This window comes from Cyanistes caeruleus, chromosome 2 (genome assembly GCF_971803275.1).
Source record: "Cyanistes caeruleus chromosome 2, bCyaCae1.hap1.1, whole genome shotgun sequence".
Classification (NCBI taxonomy): Eukaryota; Metazoa; Chordata; class Aves; order Passeriformes; family Paridae; genus Cyanistes; species Cyanistes caeruleus.
In genome coordinates, this window is record NC_141702.1 from 60,138,561 (window position 1) to 60,153,892 (window position 15,332).

Below are 15,332 nucleotides of genomic sequence, written 5' to 3' on the forward strand. Positions count from 1 at the left end.
GAAGAAGTGGTGGGAGGGAACGAGAACAAAAGAGAGATCTTTTTACCCGAGGATGACGTCAGTTCGATGTTACTGACAACTATTGATGCACGTGGAGCAACTGCAGGCAGATCCCCCCTCTCCCACCCCCCGCCTCCCGGCACTTCTCAGGGAAACAATATGCGGGAACAGCCCGCGGGACCCGGCAGCGGCTCCGGGTCGCTCCGCCAGCAGCCTGAGCGCCCGCGCCCCGCGGCCGCCAGCAGCGGCGGGAGGGGCCGAGCAGCCCCGGGCCCAGCGCGGGGAGCCGGCTCCCAGCCCGGAAAGCCGCTCTCTCCCGCGAGGGACGCGGGCAGAGGACACTGTCCCCGTGCCCCGGCTCCCGCTGGGCGCTCCCTGCCCCCTCCCGAGCCCGGCCCGGCGCAGGCACCGCCGCGCCCCGGCCGCGCTTCGTTCTGCCGCGGGGAGGGAGCGCGGCCCCGGCCGCCGGGGCGCGGCCGCCCGCAAAACCCGGCCTGGAGCTCCGGAGCGGCCAGGGGTGAGGGCTCACCTTCGGCCGCCCCGGGCGGGTCAGGAGGAGGCGTAGGTCCAGCCGAGAGCTCTCCTCCGTGGGGTCGAGGGCAGCTCGTAGGCGTCCCATGGCCGGGCCTAACTTCCGAAAGTCACGGCTGGGTCAGAGCTGAGGCCCCTCCAGCCGAGCCCGTCACGGGGCTCCCGCACCCTTCCCGGCAGGCCTTGTCTGCTCGCTCCACCTGTGTTCAGCATCTCTAAAATAAAAAATCTGTGCCGGTTTGGTACGAATTGCCAAGGAGGTGTAAAACAGGAACAGAGAAATCAATTTCTGTGCTGCATAAAGGATGATAGAATCACATAATAGGTAAGGTTGGAAGGGACCACAGTGGGTCATCTGATCCAGCCTCCCTACCTAAGCTGGGTCATCCTACAGCACAGGATTGTGTCCGGATGACTCTTGAATTTCATCTCCAGTGAAGGAGACTCCACAGCCTTGCTGGGCAGTCTGTTCCAGTGTTCCGTCACCCACACAGTAATGCAGTTTCCTCACATTCATGTGGAACTTCTATGCAGCAATTTCTGCCCACTGCTCCTTGTGACCCAATGGTTTGCACCAACAACAAGAGCCTGGCTCCAGTTTCTTGGACACTTGCCCCCCACCACCTTTAGATATTTTTACACATTAATGAGGCCCCCTCACAGTTTTCTCTTCTCCAGATGAACAGATCGGCCTGGGCACAGGCTGTGCTGCCTCAGGAGTGCTGGGTACCAAGAGCCATGGTACTCCATGGCCCCCCACTTTAGATAACACACAGACCTTAACTCGGGAGTGGGGGCTGAGGCAGTGCCTGCTTCTGGCAGCCTTGAGCTCCTTTCCTAAAGTGCACACAAAATGTTCCCTTAAATGCATGAAACTCGCCTGAGCCTGCTCAGGCTGGGATCCTGCACGAACCAGCCTGTCAGTTCGGCAGAGGTATGTTCTGCCGACATCATTTCACGTGAGCCACCCAAAAGCTGTCCATCGATAGTCACCACTATCACTTGCCATTGCCTATTTGGGGATTTCAGTGAAATGGGAGATATTGTTTTGTGTGTGAATACTACCCCTCCCTGAGCTATCTTCTCCCATGTGCAATATGTTTCTTCCCTTACAGATTAAATTTCATCCACTAATTGACAAGTACACATCTTACTTGGAGTTCTGCCCATTTTTGACACTGAGCATGTGGCTCTTTCTGAACAAGGTGTAGCTGTGATTTACACCAGTCTGCAATTTTTGCTTGTCTCCTAAATGTAGTTTTCATAAAAGTGTTGTTGTCAGCTCTCATGATTGTTTGGTGAACTGATGTTCTGTGGTAGAAAATCTGTAAAGTTCCAGTTATGCAAGTAAGAATTTTGGCTTTCATCTAAAAGGAAAATGTCTGGTTCTGGTCCTCTTATTTGGAGCAGAAACTTACATTATGTGTTGTAGCAGATCTGAGCCAAAAGGAAAGGAAACATAAATGTGTTATTATGACTGTCACTGGTATTGTTTTATTTTACCTCTCTTGACACTTGTGTCCCTGATTCTTTATAGGCTGGCAATACTTAATATAAGACACAGATAAAAAGACTTGTGGAGCTTACACAACCACCTGTTTCTCTGCTTGGAACTCTCCACTATATTTTAAGGTGAGACAAACAAGCATTATTACCTACTGCTTACGCTATTTACACTTACAGAGTCGTGGTGGTTCTCTCTGCAAAACCAAGGTGTGTATTTATTCTTGTGTTGCTTTAAGGGACTGTAGTTTGGGCAGCTAAGTATATGTTTTTGTCTGGATTATTTCTGTAAAAATAAGACATTTATTATTTTTACAGGCTTGCATCTCAGTAGAAGGCTGTGTTGTACTATGAGAGAGATGCCATTTTCTCTAGATGTTTATAGCATGCCATAGCTTTTCACAGTTTGCCATGGTAGAGATCTTCAGGAGTTTTTCAGTCTCTTTTTTTTCTCAGACATATTCATATAGAATCTACTAAGAGGAAGAGATGATTGTTTATAGAAAGTTTACTTTGTCTTATCTTATTTTCCATCAAAAACCCTCTTAACTGTTTCCATACCAATTAAGCAAATTTTCCTTTACTAAGTTTAACTGTGAGAACATTCATCTGTCTCTTATCAGTTTTGACTCCTGACCTTGTCATGGTCAGGCTAACACTTCCCACCTACACACACACTCATACAAGTACCCTTCACCTATCAGAAGATATTTGCCACATGGTTTGAGAGGAGAGGTCCTCCTTTCTCAAGGACTGCATTGCCAGCATCATAGTTTGGGGAACCTGTCCATTGTAACTCTCTGTAGTTATATTCCTGTTTCCCACACCCTTATGTCCCCTTGTTTGGCTGGTTGCAAAATCCACCTCATCAAGGGCTCCAGGTTCTGTGGAAGAACCAGAGGAAGTAGGTTTGCTCCATTGCAACCATGGCAACACTTTTCAAAGATGCAGCCTACAGTCCTTGTGAGTCTTCCAGTTTTCCATGGCAGCCTCATTTCTCAGAGGCTACATCTACTCCAGGAAAAAGTATGTTGCAAAACATGTAAGTCGATATTCAGTAAAATACCTCCTTAGCATGTAGAAAACCATCTGAGCTCTAAACAAGAGTGGAGGACTTCATAAAGTGCTGTGAACGTAATATAAGAATTGAACAAAAGGGAGAGAGGTAATTTTAACTTCTCTTTCAGATAGGCCCTGTGCCATTAAATCAGCCAAATTTTTATAAATCCAAAATCTCAGTTGTGTTCTCACTTGTTAAAGCAGAACCAAAAAAAAGCACTCTGGTCTTCAGGTTGTCCATTTCCCGAAGATTCCTATGAGGCCTCACACTTGGATATACCTGTGGACCTAGAGAGTTTAAAGACAAACATTTTGGTTTGCTGTCCTGCTGTACCAAGCCAAATTCTCAAATGTCATGAATTTTTGTAATGTTCAGGAGTGTCCTGAAAGTTGTCTTTGTATGTTTTGATAGGGCTTATGTTATGCATTCACACGTGAAGTATCAAGAGTTTGAAACAATGCACTCGGAAGAGGGGGAGTAAAAACTTTGTGAGCCAAAACTTATTTTGTGGGAGACAGTGAGATAGAAGGAAATTTTTTTTATGGAACTTTATAGCCTGTGGTACTAAAATCAATTGAAGAGCTTCCACTGCCTGCAGTGGCAGTGGATGTGGGCACTGATATTTATAGTCAGCCTGTACACTGAAATACACTAGGTTCAACAGCAGTGTGTTTTTTACAATGCCTGTGTAGATACACATTTCCCAAATATTAGGTCTCCACCCATGTTTCTATTCTGAGTTTCGAGTTGAGCACTAGACACCCTCTCTTTCCTCTAATATCTATCACGCCTGGCTTCTGTAGCAGCACCATGCCACAGGTTTGTTCCACAGGTATTACTGAAGTTTATCTGTCTATAACCAAATTGTTTCCACTGCAGTATTTCTTAACGGAAAAGCTTCTATCACTATTGGTAAAAAGTTATTTGACACAGCCTAAATTTTGAGCTAAACATAACAGGAACCCATTAAACATACTTCATATCACTTGCTTGCAGCCCTTCAACAGGATAGATTTCTTTTTTTCTCACTCACAACTTGCAGATCACCAGTTTGTTCAAGTGCAGGACATGTCTTTCCAACTTGAGAAACCAATGCCACTGCTGCCAGAGTAACTGGGAGGACAGTTGTTCCATGTCCTTATTCTGAGTGTATGTGGGGCATCCCACTGTACTGAGGGCAGTTCTGTTCTTTTAAATTATAAAGGAGCTAAATTCTCTTCCAGTGTCCAGAGTGAACTCATTCGTCAATTGGATGCATTTCATTATCCTCGTCAGCTCATTTGCTTTTCCTGGTGGAGAAAAAGGCTGAATCTTGTTTTACTTTATGGAAGTCAGGATTCTTTCTAATTAATGAAGTTTCTGTTTAGCCAGCACTATGAAAGGTGTTCTTTCCACTGTACATGTGTGTACTGAAGAACACATCTCCTCCTCTGGTAATTTTTTTCAGTAGTACCTTTTTGTCTGAAATGAAAGGGATCCACTCCTAAGTCCTGGACTGAGAGCTGTGCTCCTAAAGGAGAAATTACTCTTTTAAGAGATTCCCAAGAGCTGTAGCCAACCACAGCATAGTGTAGATGTTACACTTTTTGTACATTGCATCTTTGCCAATATTTGAATACAAGCCATAATTCAGTGGGAGCATAAATAACTTCCAAAGAGATGGATGCTGTGGTATCAGGCCAAATGGTAAGCCTTGTCAGTGCCTACATTCTCACTTTATCGATCACACAGCATAATATGATGCTCCTTATTTAAATCCTTCATGCAGATGTCGTATCGGGTTAATTGACAAGCAACTGGATTTGATAATAGGTGTAATGCTGTAGCAGCCATTGATTTTTGGGTAGTGTGGATGTGCAGGTAGTGATCATGGGGTTATGATTCTCAGAGGTGGGACATGAATAAGTCTGTGGGTCACAATGTAAATTTAAGCTGCTGAGGGGTGAGCATCAACTTACATGCCAGTTTAGATTGATATAATAATCCTTTATAGGGACAGAGCATGATTGGCTGTAAGAGTTGTCCTTGTACCTGAATTGTTTCAGAGCAGCAGAGCTTTATGCTGAGCTTAAACAGCATGCTGTTAAGAATCAGTACCGATGTAAACACAGAGAATGATGTCTTTATTTTGGCCGTTATGTCATTGAGTATTTCACAGTTGTTGAAATCATTTCATTTTCAACCAGGCTGCTTCATCAGTCTATCAGCAAAGACTAAGCAAAGTGCAGCACTGAAAATGAAATTAAACTCCTAGCTCTCCAGATACATAAGTGATAGCACTTTTGTTGAGCTGGAGTTCTGTAAGAATGCTTACTAATTCCAGCTAATATAATACAAAGTAATTTGCTGCTTCACTTTTTTTGTGTTAAGTTCATCATAGTTATATTGTTAAGTTTTTACATGAACTTATGCTACTCTAGGTCATAGAGAGCAAAGAGGTAAATAAGAACGAGCAAGGAAAGGGTAAATAAGGAGAAGAGGAAAACAGGACACAGAGAAGGTCTATAAGGAGATGAGAATTAGGAAGTAAAAATAGGCAACATCAGAAGAACAAAAGATGAAGGAAGAAAAACAGTGTATCACAGGAGCTGCAAAAAAAAAAAGAGAGATGTTAAAGTGTAAAAGAAAATAGAGGAAATTAATCTAGGAGTTGGAAAAAAAGTAAGAAACATCTTTAATTTCTTGCAGAAATATTTAAACTCATTGGTAGTAATCCTGCTTGCGGTAGTTCACTGTGTTTGGCTCAAACCTTAGAAACACACTTCTATAGGAGTTTCCCAATTTCTTTTTGGCACCTGGCTTGCTTATGTATAGGACTAGGCCTCCAGAGGTCTGAGGAGAATGGGTTTCTAATAAAGCTCCTCCATACCAGAGTTCAAAAGCTCTCCCACAATGTAATACACAATGAAAACTGACACCACCAAATGGCTTTAGTTTCCTTCTTTCTTCCTCTGGATGTTACGCACTTTTTTTGGCATCTGCATATCTGACTTTAGTCTTTCTGCTGAATATTGAGCATGTGGTATGGAAAAGTAAGCTATAACCAAATATATATGTTTATATATCAAAAGCTACAGTAATACAGGTTTTTGTAAGGCTTTTTTCCTAATTCTGTGAGAATAAGCAAATGTGAGGCACTTCCTCTATTATGTACATTTATATGGGCTGTGTGGTCAGAGGTGCTTAGCAGTGAATTTGGCTCAGGGCAAGGGAACAACAGCAGTAATTTAAGGGGAGATTTACTCCTGTTAACACTTTTCAGAATTGGCAATAAAATCAGCTCAGTACTCTTAAGATAGGGAGGGCTGGATTTTAAACAAAATATGGAAAGTATATCATCAACCTGAAAAGTGATCCAGTGAAAAACTGTTTATTATTAATACCTAAAAAAATACATATGTATTTCCAACAAATGAATGATAATGAGAGGGCTGCTCCCTTTTCCTAGAAATGATTACATTTTCTTTGCCCTTCTGGTTTGGCTGCTTTTAGGCTATTGCTTATGTAAAACAGAACGCCTCCTAAGCCATCGTTTACTAAACAATCTCTGGCTTCTGATCTCACGCTACACAAGAAGGTAAATTGTATTCTGTGTGAGAAGCTTTAAACGTGAGCGTAATGGAAAGGGGATATTCAGTGAAACAAAGACACACCTCCAGAAACAACAAAGACAGTAAGTTTGAGCTACTTAAATTTGAATTTTCATAGTTGAAAAGTAGAACTCAAACATGGAAAAAAGACATCAACTTTCATTAGCCCCACAGGTATTTATTTTACCAATTTGTATTTTGCTTTTCTCTTCTCTTAGCAAACCTGTGTGGCAGTTTGTTGAACAGAGAAGGACAACTCTGCTCTGAAAAGATGGAATGCTTTTCTGAGAGATCAGCTTCCAAAGGTGACAATCTTGGGTCACAGCAGGGATGCTGACTGCTCAGTCCAGAATGCTTTTAAACAAGAGGGGATTCTCATAGCTATGAGCCATCAGTGATGAAGTAATGACCACATCCAGTTGTGCTATCAGTAAGATAGGTTGCTCAGCTGCAGGCCATACCTCTGACATGCAAGCACACAGGCTGCATGGCATAGGCCTTAAGGGATATCCAGAATTTCAGGCACACTGGTAAATTTGTGCTTCATGGCAAGTGTGAGAATCTCGTCTTCAGTCTGCAGACCAACTCCATGCAAAAAGCATCTGTTTATTAGATGGTGGTGTCCATCCACTGATGTGTCATAAAGTAGGCAAATGTCAAAGTGTTTGTGTACTGTGTGTGGACAGAGAGTCTTCTGTGATAGCCATCAGCTGAGAGGGAGAAACCAGCTCAGTCCCAGGTTCCACAAAGGTGTAAGAGCTATTCTTGCTTCTATAGGCACAGGTAATTAATCTTGTCTGTCATGTTAGAGCTGTTGAGAATAGCTACAGGCAAAGTGTTGCAATACAGGAATCACTCCAAGGAGTTGTTAATGCAGTGGAGTTTGACCCACACTGAGTCAGTAGAGTAAGAAGTGCAAGCCGAATGAGAGAAAATCTGTGGACAGTAGCATATGGACATAGTGTTGAACAGTTGAACACTATTACTTGAATTATGGTTAATTATTCTCTGTGATCTGCATGTCCCTAAGAATAAGTGGAGGTAGAGATAAAATGAAGGCATAAATAGGGCATTTCACTTTATATCCTGTGCTTTGGAGGAGCTGGCAAAGATCCCAGCTCATTCCAGCCTAATACATACAGGGTCATCACCAAAACCATGTACCAAGATGACTCTGAGGCTGCCCACCTGGCATTTGCCTGGCAGCCGTATAGGTTGTCGTACTGTGTGTCAAGGCAGAGAAATACCTCTTTCAAGAAGGAATGTCTTTTCTTATATTAGTCATTGGGATGTGCCAGAAACATAGCTTACTCAGAAGAACTGGGCAGGAGCAAAGGGAAAATCAGTAACTGTTCTCAGAAATTATGACGTAATTGCCTTTTCTCCCTGGAATCAGGCACAGAAGTCCCTGGCAGAGAGCAATACCTGAGAAAGCTTTACAGTGAAAAAGCATTCATATTCCTGAAAACAAAACAGCTAAAAAAAAAGGATCAGCAAAAGATGCTTCTTCTAAGGAACTCTTTGTGCAAATTTGTTTCACAATTAGACAGTCAGAAGGCATCTAACATGCTTACCCAGAACCTGTCTAAGAGAAGGACTGAGGGCAGCCTATTCTGTTTGTGGCAGAGGAGGGAATTTGAGCTCTCTCATGGGTAATTTACAAACATCCAGAAGAGATCCCTACTTGTACTCTGGGGGCTAAAGGCCCGGTTAGTTACGGAATAAACGCCATCAGTATTTCGCATGCATACATACTGTGCTGTGTCACACACAGTGTGTTCTTCTTACAGAGCTATGCCTGGCACCTGCATTGTTTTCCTCATTCATCATACACCGGGCGTGCATTAGTGACAGCACCGTAGGAAATTGTATTCTTCATACTGAAATGCATATATCTACCTGTCAGAAACCCACATGTTGTCCCAATAAGGGCCAAGGCTTAACTGCTTCTTAGTAGTCTGGTGCAGAAGCGCACATTACACAACTACCCTCTGTGTTCAAACGAGCCAGGACTTCGGATAGAGGCTGTTGCAAACCAGGATGGCAGCTGTCTGTGGATATAATCGCCACTGAAGACATACTGCCAGGGCTTCTGTGTCCTGGTTGCACAGCTAGGGGCAGAGCACTCAAATATTTCTAAAGCTAGATATGCAAATGCCTCTGGAATGAAGCCTTTTACAGTTCTGCTCTCATTAACCTGATTTGCATATGTAAATGACCTCTTGCCACATGATAATGAGGTCTGCTCATGCAGAGATGTTCAGCATATAAGCAGAGGGTTTTCAGTGACAATCGGAGCATTTTGGCTAAAGCAATTGGTACAGAGATGGGACCAAGAAAGAGGTATATGCAGAATCCAGGGATAGATAACAGGGCAAGGAAGAAGAAGGAAGCTAAAAAAAAAATCAAGTATTGTAAATGCCTCTTCCAAATGCCAAGGGCATCTCCAGTTCTAATGCCTTACTGGAGCAATTTCATAGAGGAGCCTGTGACATGAGAGCAGCTGGAGAACACTGACAATTGGGAAGTGACCTGTGGCATGGAGCTACTCGGAAAATAGTGCATGTTTGGCTCTCCTAGATGAGCGAGTGCATGGTCTAGCATTCAATGGCTAGTTTAAAGCAGCCTCTTCCAGTTACTCCCGTGAGAACCATCACAGAGAACAGAGCTGGACATGTGGTGGTGGGTCAATCCTTCTTCAAGGGCAGCCTCCACTTTAACCATTTCTCTGTGCATACCTCTTTGCCACTGTCACACTCATCCTGAGGTGACATTTCTCACAACAATATGCTGCTTAGCTTCTCATCAGGAATATTTTATACCTATGCCTTGTTCAGTGTGTGTGGAGGCATGACAAAATCCCTCCTAGGTTACCCTCCTTGGATACCGTGACACTTTTAGAGAAGAAATGACTGTTCATCTCCTGAGATATCTGTCTTCCTACTTGCTGTATTTAACTCTTGGTTCCTGGTTCTGCCATAGAACACTCAGCTGCTGAGAATTTGCTGACTCAGAGCTCTGCAAAACCTGACTAATCAAGCACTATCCTTATCCAGCTCAGAAAAAAAGGAGTGATCAGTTGCACTCAAGACTCATACAAGGTAGGAAGGAATACATTCATCCTTTCAAAGGATGAAATGGCGCTCTGGAGCCAGGTCTTTTCAAGGCCAACTGGGAGCCAGTGAGGCTGGCAGACAATATCTGCTATTGCCAGTGACAAAAAAAAATAAAAAAATTTAAAAAATTAAAAAAAAATAAATAAAAAAAAAAAATTGCAGTGGGCTAACTCAGAATTTGCCTGTGAAAAAACTTTCCTTTGTCCAGTCAATTGACTGTCAGTTTGTATTGGTACTTGGGAAGTCGGGTGTGGTTGGTCTCTTTCTGTCACTGGAAAAATAATAGTAGCCAGGACCAAATATCCATAACCAGCTCTATTCATAGCTGGTAAGCAACCAAACTGAGGTTTAATGAAATAGGGTAGCAGCACATGTCACAGTCAATTAAAAAGAAGTTGTGTACCTATCTTCTTAACAAGCCAGACTTAGCCAAACTAAGTTAAAGTAACAGTGAAGGCAAAGCAACTTGGATGTTGGATTTATATAGGAAGTTGAATTCAAGTTTATTGAGGAAATTAGTTAATCTTATTACTACTTTTGCTTTGCTCCTACTCACACCAAAGGAGAGATCATGCATATGGGAGAAAGAGAAACTAGACACACTTGTATTTCATTACCTGTCCACTGCTGACAGAAATATATGCAGTATGACTACAAGTTATGGTTAACTTCAAAGCACTAAAAACTGATTGTCAAACATGCTCCATCCTTTTTGCACATCAGTAGGCAGTTCCTGGCGCAGCCACTGGCCCAAACCTAATTCATGTGTGCTCCACCCTTTACAATGTGGTCATTACATGGAGAAACTGCAGTGTACTCCCTCCCCATCATGTCCACCATGAAGAGATTAAATCAAGAGATTCAGTCTTACCGTAGTCACACAGTCAGTATTGTATTTCACAGCCAACAATATCATCCAGACTCATGACCTTCCCTTTCTTAAAAGCCTTCAGGTCTGGGCCCCAGTTTACTAAGGTTATATTCCAAAGCCTTCTCAACACTGAATGCTCAGCTTTTAACAAAAACAACAGTATTGCATATCTGTGCTAATATTAATTTGTTTGGTGGTTGTAAGAAAAGAGTAATGTGCAGAACCACCTACAAATGAGTAGTGTCTAAAGAGCTTAGTCTGGGCCTGGTGGCTTATTCATATAAATAAATCAGAAGGATCTGGCAGAGCTTGCAGGGTCTTTTGAGTGTTTCTGTATAGCCTGTCTGAGCAGCAAGCCCTTAACCACACACTCAAACAGCCTCTGGGAGCACTCAGTCTATTTGGGCAACTAACAACCTGTCCTAAAACTGAACCTTCAAGCATTTGCCATTTAGAAAAGGCTGTCAGCCCACTAAGCAAAAAGCTCATGGAATTCTCTAACTTATTTGGTGCCATCTTTAAAACATTTTTGTTTAACTTGATTTTTATCTTTTTTAGCAGGCAGGCATTTTTTCCTTGTTTTTAGAGGCTCTAATCAGACAAGAATTTTATGAGGCTATTCCAGGAGAAGATAATTAATTCCAGACCTTTCTCTTCCCCCTCTTTTGTTCAACTTAGGTATACCATCTACATACCTGTCTATAACAACAGAGGCAAAAATCCTATGAGACTTCCAAGAAGCTTGGTTCATCTTTCATTAGATCACAGCAGAACTGAACCATATCCTCTCATTGCTAGACAGTTTTTGAACTAGGCTTTTCCCAGTCTCACTGGGGTATGTATGTGAGCTGGAAAGGTTCACAATGCATTAAGATTTCATGAGGGCCTAATTCTGTTCTCTGTTGCACTGCCCTGAATCTTCAGTGCGTAGCACTTCTGCTTCTGCGCCACATAACTGGGAATACAGTAAGGCTCTGAGTAGCCATCCTCCACTGAATGGACCATCTGAAAACCAGTGCTCTAGCCATGCTATTTGTGATTTTTATCTTGAACAAACATAAGTTTAGTGTCGTTACTTCATTCCTGTTGGATAAGTGTCTGAGGAACATTAAAGATGTTTTGGCTGACAGAGAAAACTTTTCTTTCAAATGTGTTCTTTTCTTTGTTTTAGAGAGAAAAAACCAACCAAAAAACCCAAAACAAAAACAAACAAAAAACCAGAACCGAAAAAGCAACAAAAAATTCAAACAAACAAACAAACATGACAAAGGCATTTTGAGAGATCTTATTTTGTATTAAATGGTCAATGGCCTTTCATTATTTTGTCATGGATTGGTTGCATCTGGTGCTTCTGTATGAAGTCATACAAGAAGGCACAGAATTCTTCCCTTTTTGGACTGCCATAGTTGCCATAATTGCAGACTCTGTGCGTTTGTGAAGAAGCAGCAGCTCAGAACAGAACTTGGACACCTTGTAGACCTGGGACCAACAGAGACTTTGACTCAACATACCATTATTAGAAGTGTAGACAAGACAAATTAATTGTGTCATAGGAACAGTTCCCAGCTCCCACAAAGAGCTATGGGCACCTTGGTTTCTCCTGTTCCTGTCTGTAGCATACAATTTAGTCACATTAAAAAAAAAGTGCTGTGGTTTTAAGTAGTAGCTGATGAGAAACTGAGTAGATGGAGGAATTCTTAATTAAGTAATTAGACAAATAAGAGGGGAAAGGATAATATGATACAAAGTGATGAATAGAATAGAATAGAAAAAGTAGGTCAGGAATTTCTGTTCTCCCTATATCGTGATGCAAGAAAAAATGACATGCAAAGAAGTTCAAAGGTGAGAAATTCAAAGTCAAGGAGGGAATGGTGTCATGTAACCAGTAATTATCTAGGGGAAGCCTTTTGCTTCTGGAAGTCCCTGATGCCAAGAATTTATCAGGTTTAGCACTGAGACTAAACTATCCAGAAATGCCATAGAGATAATAACAGCTTTACAAAGTAAATTAAACCTCCCTTCTTGTTTTAATCCAGTCCTAAACAGAAAGTCCTTCAGCTATGACACCTGCCTTTGAGCTATCTGGTAATGGCCACCATTTAAGATATGTTGGTGGAACAGTGAGATCTGAGTCGCCTGGTGATTCTTGTAGTCTTATGTCCATATAAAAGTCAACTTTATAATTGGTGCAGAGTGCAGGAGAAAATCCCATCCCAGGGACATTTACAGCCTTGTCTTGCCTCTAAGAGCTAAAGCCCACTAAAAATGAATGTAGAAATGAATGTAGTTTCTCTACAGCCCTAGGAGATACCTAGCTTGAGGAGGATTTGTTCCCTGCAACAAGTAACAGCATTCTCAATGAGATTTTCAGAGGCATCCATGTTACTTGTCTTGGAAAATGGGCCATCCTTCTGCTGATCTCTGAGTCCCTGGGATGCTTCTCATGCCACCAGGAGCTCAAAGATCTGACGCCTCATTATTGCCACTTTCCATCAGAACAGATTTGCTGCAAATGCACACTTTTTCTGCACCTTACATATTATTCCAGACATTCAAAATCAACTCTCTCAAGCTGACCCAACTCTGTTATGGTGCCTTTAAAACTGGTGTAAATCATAAATTTGTTGAGGACAAGCTGCTTTATATTTTCAATAAACTTTTGATTAATTTTTTTAAGTGTACTTTAGAGTTTTACACACTTTCATCAAAACCAAATGATTTGATTATTTTCTGTGTTCATCTACACCACTGCTTTGCCTGCATGTTTACAGCAGCTATTAAAACAGATGAAAATCATCATGTGCTTCAGATGGATCAGGGTAATCACATCCACCAACGCTGTGCATTAATTTTTAGCCTATTCCAGCAAGAGATGCAAGAAAGAAATCATCAAGAAAGAAAACTATTGGATACAGTTGTATTACCTGGAGCAAAGTGAGTCTCTTGGAGCCTGGTGGCATTCTGTGTGACCGAGGTGATGACTTCTTGTCATATTTGAATGAAATCTACCTGATGAAAATGAAGCATCAATATCAGTTCAACAGGCACTTAAATCCAGAAAATATTTCTACGTTTCTAAATAAATATATTTTCTTTTGTCCTGGAGACAATATTCCAGACTCTGGCTCTGGGATTGGACATGGTATGCTGAAACACAGTAATACAGTAAATGCATTCTGTATTAATTTAAAAACATATAGATCTAGCTTAGTAAAAGATAAAATCAGTTTGAAGGAACACAGGAAAAACCACATCTCAGCAAAATGTTTAAGTGTAAAAGGTTTATGCCAGACAGGGAAACAAAACAAGAACTGAAGGACTGCAGCAGTTTAAAGAGACACTGTTGCAAGAAAAGCAAGTTTTGGAGGTGTTCAACCTGATATAGGCATCCACAGGCTTGTCCAAATATGTTCATTTAGCCTGAAAGGTGTCGGGCCCTGGTCTTACAATGAAACAAATGTGTGCACTGATTGATTTCTTCAGACTTCAGCAGCCAATTATCTTCATGAAATTTCTTCCTCCTGTGAAGCAAAAATGGTAACTTTGGTTACTGTCTTCTGCAATATCACAGATTTTCACAGGAAAGAGCCACACCTTACAAATAACAGCTGGAAAGCTATCCTGGCTAAGCACAATAGTGTTAGTGTGAATCCCTCCTGGAAGATGCTAAATCCATGAGGCCCTTTTTTATCATGGAACCATTATAGAGACAAGGTTTTAAACCACTGCATATACCAAATAGTTCTGATTGTCACAGGAACTTTTTTACAGACTCTTTGACCACACATTCAGTTTGTCTAAGATAGTTTCCAGCAATTAATTTAATTTGCAAAGTTAAATATCATCAGTGTAAAGTAATATCCTGGGCAAAATCCAGCCTGCTCAAAAAAAAAAAAGAAAGGAAAAAAAAAAAAGGTGGCAAATAGAGTGCCATGACCATCTTCTGTAGCTTTAAGGTGAATTTCTGCCTTTCTGTATTCTCCTGAGTATTTATTTGGTGATAACAACTCTGTAAAGTATTTGTAATCTCTTTGCTTTGGGCATTGCTGATGTTATGCACATAGACAACCATCTGTACTTCTATTTCCCAGAAGGCTGAAAAAATGATAGTTTCAGTTGTGAGCTGTGTTACTGGTGAACAGAAGACTTCTCCAGCATTTCCATTTATGACTTCTAGGATTAATTCAAGCTTCCAGTACACCTTGAGACTATGTCCATCCCCAGAAATTACTTCAGATATTCAAAATATAGTTTCACAAAACAGTTGCTTATCTATCTTTTTTTCAAGGACTAGGAAGCAATCAGAATGGTTAAGTGATATGCAAAAGGCACTCTAACCCTCACATTGTAGGACTTCAAAGTTATCTTTGAAAGAGGATGCTTGGCAATGAGGAAAATGTATATGCATCTAAAAAAAACTTGTTAACAGTAAATTGAAAGATTTCACTAAAACATCCTTTTACAGTAGCTTTCCTATGGCTGTACAAAAATGCAGACACCCATGCACATACAGAGGAAGGAGAAATAACAGTGCAATTTGGGGAGTTCAATTACTCATTCCTGTACATTGAATTCACTATTTTATCATAAAGTAATACGGTTTTTCAGAATTTCATTCCTCACCGGTGTTTCAACGTCTTCAAATGAGATTAATCTGTAGG

General features: G+C 41.5%; 2 long non-coding RNA genes across 2 annotated transcripts in view; both read left to right on the plus strand.

Moving 5' to 3' along the window:
• The first annotated feature begins 387 nt into the window (after window positions 1-387).
• The window catches only part of LOC111926735 (uncharacterized), a 32,875-nt gene continuing 17,930 nt past the window's right edge, over window positions 388-15,332 (plus strand). The window contains exons 1-2 of the long non-coding RNA XR_015280601.1: window positions 388-856; window positions 2,069-2,163. This is a non-coding gene — a long non-coding RNA (uncharacterized LOC111926735). The remainder of the gene's footprint in view (window positions 857-2,068; window positions 2,164-15,332) is intronic.
• LOC111926734 (uncharacterized) lies at window positions 7,369-11,807 on the plus strand. Its single transcript, XR_002863148.2, has 3 exons — window positions 7,369-7,467; window positions 9,667-9,785; window positions 11,350-11,807. It is a non-coding gene; the product is annotated as an uncharacterized LOC111926734 (long non-coding RNA).